The 5,002-nt window shown below is 53.5% G+C and overlaps 1 pseudogene; it reads left to right on the top strand.

Annotated features, from left to right (window-relative positions):
• The first annotated feature begins 704 nt into the window (after window positions 1-704).
• On the top strand, window positions 705-4,587 carry LOC144140094 (uncharacterized; annotated as a pseudogene).
• The last annotated feature ends 415 nt before the right edge of the window (window positions 4,588-5,002 follow it).

Below are 5,002 nucleotides of genomic sequence, written 5' to 3'. Positions count from 1 at the left end.
GCAACGCTCTCTCAGAACAAGAAAGATCCCAGCGTTTGCCGTAGTCGTCACAACATTTGCTCGGAGCGAGAAAGACACGTCATAACGTATGCCACTCCAATGTGATATCCAATAATTATCACTTCCGAAACACAAAATAAAATTACACAATAGCAAACATGATGCTGTAGCGGTCGTTGCGGCTGCGAAGAAGGAGCAAATCGGTTGAATCAGAGACTTCACTCTTCGTGATGATCGAGAAGGTTGGGTACAGCTTCGCTTCCTTCAAGTGTTACGCGTTAGTGTGGGCATCCTTCGTTTTTTTCGGGAAGATTGCAATGACTTGATTCTAGAATTCTGTCGCCCAAAGTAGTTTTCCTGCATGCTGATGCTCTTGCGCACATTATCGCTAGTTGACTTCTTGATGGCCTGTGCCAGACATGTCTTCGCAATGCCTCATTTATGATTCCTGATTGAGGCTAGCCACCAGGGTGCAATCCTTTCGGTGTACGTGTCTTGTGCATCCTGCCGACAGAGTTGCCAAACATCACAGAAAGCTCAAGCGACTGCAAGTAAGTCTCACTTGTCCGCTCAGAGAAAAATTCGAACAAGGTGGGCTTCTTCAAATATTTTCGCTATACTAATCGCGCTGTCCTGACGGCAGCGTCTCAACTTTGTACGCAAAAAGGATGTGGTTCACATAACAGAAGCACTTGATGGCAACCATGCCATGCAAGGCCTCCTGCAAGGGTAGGTTGCCTCCTAAGAGGAATAGATAACACAACATAGAAACAATTCTGGGGCCGATACAGAGGCTGTCCCTCTGCTGGTAAAGTTCTCCTTTAAAATGGCAACTGCGAGCCCTCAAGAAGTCTTCGTCGGTGAACGCGTACCTAAGTTGTAAATCACTGCGCGAAATGGGGAAAAGAGAACACAACGCACAACGGCCGCGACGCCGCAGTTGCGGGCCCTCCGCACCCGCTAACGCCAACGCAAGCACAAAAGTCATCCCCCTCGCGAGGGGCACGATCAAATGCACAGCATTTCCGAGGGGGTGCGCCGGCAAGTCGTATCTCTCGATCGCGGGACCCGTGTCGCCATCTTTTGGAGGCGCGGGACAACTTGTGGCGCTTTCGAAACAAACGAGAAATGAGTGAAGGATATAAGGCGCGTTCGGTGCATCGAAATCTGTGTCGGTTTCGTGGCTCGGTCGGTGGTGCGCCGGGCACCTTGCGTTCCGCCCGCGGCGTCGTGGGTTCGAAACCGGGCCCCGGAAACTGCTATTTCGTAGTCCGCCTGGCTGCGGACTACGACAAGGCGCGCCTGCGGACTACGACAAGGCGCGCCTGCGGACTACGACAAGACGCGCATGCGGACTACGACAAGGCGCGCATGCGGACTACGACAAGGCACGCCAACGCCGCGTGACATTGTGAGTTACTAAAATGCTATGCATTTAAAAGGGATGATGAACAATTGAAAATACACTTTCATTACCCCCACTGGCCGTAAAACGGGGCATTAGTGCTGCGTGCTTTATCCCACCGCATAAAAAGGTGGTGGGTGCACACGACGTGGGTGTTGTTTTTTCAGCGCCCTAGATATAATTCGCATGTGGAAGAGATCAGGGGATGACAGCGCAGCTGGCACACGCACAAGGAGAAGAAGAAGTGGACAGACACGAGCGCTGGAAGCAACAGTTCACACACATATGTGCGGGCAGAAGCCACACTATGCGTGTTTTGTTAGCGGCGCGTGCGTAGAACGTTTAATACCTTCGTAGACAGTGCTGTGGAGAATGAGCTTACACATGCGTTCCAAAAGTGTAACCATTTCTCCCTGAAATATCTCTCGTGCGACATGGCCAGAACGTGTTTTGTTCGTCGTTGTAGAAACTTGTATTGTGCCCGTGATGGGGTCAGAAAGGAAAGGGACGAAGGAGAAAGTGGTGTCTTCTACTCACCTTCTAACCCTCTAACTCAGTCGTCAGCCAGAAGCCCCTGGGTTCTGGCGGTGGCCTCGGCCATCCGGACGACCCGAAGGTGCACTTCCGGGTCGTGTCAGAGCAAAGCGGTTGCCCATTGCTCCATGTTCGCTAGAGTGAACGAGTTGCACCTAGCATTTGCTGCACCATTTCGGTTCTGCCTTGCGTGACACGACCTTTGCATGTTGCAGAGGTCCGCCCGACACGCGCATTACTATTTCTGGGTAGCAGCATCTGAGCGCCACCGGTTTTCGAAACGTGTTCGTCTGTAACTGCCCCGCCTTACCGAATGAGGTTTGTGAGGCTGCGGAACGCGGCGGGATATTTTCGTCTTGCCAACCTGTAGTGATCTATATTTCTCTGCAGGACATCATGCGATCTCTTTCCTACGTGAGCAGGTGGGGTGAGGGGGGTCGTCTTCTGTCTGGTCGATAAAACCACGGGCGGCGTCTTGGGCCTTTTCATTTCCTGTCGGAACCAAGTGTGCTGGTGTGCACGTTAGTTGACTTGTATTACATTTTTTTGTTTTCGTGAGCATTCTAGTGGTTCGAGGCGAAACCCTATATTTAGCAAAATTTGTAACTGCTGATTTCTAATCGGTAACAATTATTTTTGCGCTGCTGGTGTATATAGCTTTGTCAATGGCCGCCTTTTCCCCCTCCGTAGGTCGCACCGTAGCGAGCGAAGCGCCATTGAGTAATTGTCCCTGACGATTCACTGTCGCTACCGTCATGGCGTCGCGGGCACGATGTTCGGCTCCATTAACGTAGACCACGTACTGTGATCTTTCAAATCGTTTGTCTTGCGGGCGCGCTCGTTCACTTCTGCGCTCCACGTTATGCACAAGACTCATGTTTTTAAACAGGGTAGTCTTTCTTGGGCTACCTAAACCAAAAAATTTTGGTCTGTCTGTAGGTCTGTCTGCCTGTCTGACTCAATTCAGCCAGCCGGTCAAAGTAAAACAAGGCTTGCGCAATAGCCTTACATAGGGAGAGCTAAATCTACCCGTCTAACTCCATTGTAATGATCATACTTTCCAACATTGCTGAAGAAGAAGAAGATCTAACGATAGTATGACAACAATTTATTACAGAAGTGATAATTCCAGTGTTCATTTTAAAAATCCTACATGCCTGGTTTTTTTAGAATTGAATACTTTATCAATTCCTGAAAAAAATTCACTCCGCCTCGCCTCCTGTCGCCCGCGCCACTTTAGCTTCTGGGGCCATTTTAACAAATCAACCGCAACACTTAAGAGAGGTTCCAGTAGATAGGTTCTCCGTTCATCTTGGAACGCACGTGGAATAGGGAAACGTGGTTTTATCAACGTTGAAGGAGTGCGCCTCTGATCACGCGCGTCTCTGCCATACCGCAGCGTTGGTATCGATACAACCGGCCTGGAGCGGTGAAACGCGGTAAAGTTGAATTTATTTAGGCAAGCTTTTGGCGTCTTCACCTTGGAAGGAGCACGACTCAAGAGGAACAACATGAGAGAGGTGAGCAAAAAAGCGAAGGGAGGAATTTACTTGGCAAAACTGCATGAAGACTTTAGTCTTTTGTCGACATTTGCAACGAAACGAGCAGATACGCGCCAATTTTATTGAAGTGGGGTAACGTAAAGGTTCATCTCATCTTAGTTTACACCTCGCACCCGCACATAGCGGACAAACTTATCGGTGAGTTTGCAGTTCCCTCACCCGCCGGACCGCTGCCCTTGTTCGGGTACTTGCGCGCGGACACTCATGACTCCTGTTATGGAGTAGTGACGGTGCGCAGCTCCGACACCGAAGCCGCACTTCGTGAGAGCCTTTACTGGCCCGAAGGCGAGATTCTACACGTCCGACGACTGGGCACCTCTAATAAGGTGCGCCTCACCTTTTCCGGCAAGGTGAAGCCCAGGTACGTCTCCTACGACGCCCTGCTGATCCCGGTGCAGCCGTACAAAAAAACTGTGCCAGCCTGCGGTCGGTGTGGCTCTGTTGGACATCGACCCGACGCCTGTCCCTGCCCCAAATCTGACTTTTGTGGCATCTGCGGAAAGGCGGTGCCGCTCACGGATGGCGCCCGTGCCCCACATGAGTGCACTCCCAGGTGTGCGCTGTGCGCTGGTTCCCACGTCACCGGGGACCGGCGCTGTAAGGAACGCTACAGGGCGCCGCCACCCAAGCCGTCCACTCCTCCATCGGAAGGTCAAGCCGGCCGCAAGAAGCGAAAACGTCGACGCCCACGGAAGCCGCGGAAGTCGGGCTCTCGGGAATCGCCGCAGCGGGCTCAGCCTCCTGCCACCAACACTGACCCGCCCCCGCGCCCTGGAGCGGTGGCTATCGGGCCTTGCCGGCGAGGCCCAACTCCGGACGGACCTACAGCCAAGAGGCCTAACACAGGGCAGGCTCCTCCCGCCCCATCCAAACCGAACCAGCCATCACCTCAGCTCAAACCCGCTGCCCAGGGGGATTCATCGTGGGCCGCCCGCGTTCGGAAGGGATCCCAGGTGAGCGGCTCGGGCGGGGCAGCCTTTTCGCCCACACCCTACGTGATCTCCCAACCCAAACCGCCAACCCCTTCCACTCCCACACGGGAACAAATTCAATTCCGCAGGTTACAGGCCCATGTTGCCCCGTTAACGCAGACGGTGGAGGCGCTTGTGAACCGCTCGTCCTCACCTAATTCGACACCCCTCGGGCAGGCGCCGGAGGCGATGGATAGTTCCCCCTCCGAACACAGGGAAACCGCGGCGAACCTCGGCCCGCTTGAGGAGCGCCTAAGCAACCTAGAGGCCCAGATGGCGTCCATAGGGACCATGATCGAGAATCGATTGGCTGCTGCCCTCCAAACCGCTTTTGACCGCATCCCGGGCAAGATAGCGGCCCAGATGTCCCAACTCACTGTTAGCACCCGCCGTCCTAAGCTTAAGCGAGGATCTCGTTCTCAAGCGTCCCGGCCCCTTTCCAAGGTGACGGAGGTAGACGAGCAGTCCAACAGTTCTACTGCGACCTCGGAAGTGAGCACCGGATCGAGCAGCGGAGCCCCTATGCAGCC

Source organism: Haemaphysalis longicornis, unplaced genomic scaffold (assembly GCF_048455015.1).
Source record: "Haemaphysalis longicornis isolate Haplotype H1 unplaced genomic scaffold, Haemaphysalis longicornis Haplotype H1 scaffold_5, whole genome shotgun sequence".
Classification (NCBI taxonomy): Eukaryota; Metazoa; Arthropoda; class Arachnida; order Ixodida; family Ixodidae; genus Haemaphysalis; species Haemaphysalis longicornis.
Note: the sequence above shows the minus strand (reverse complement) of the source record. Positions and strands in the feature narration are given on the sequence as shown.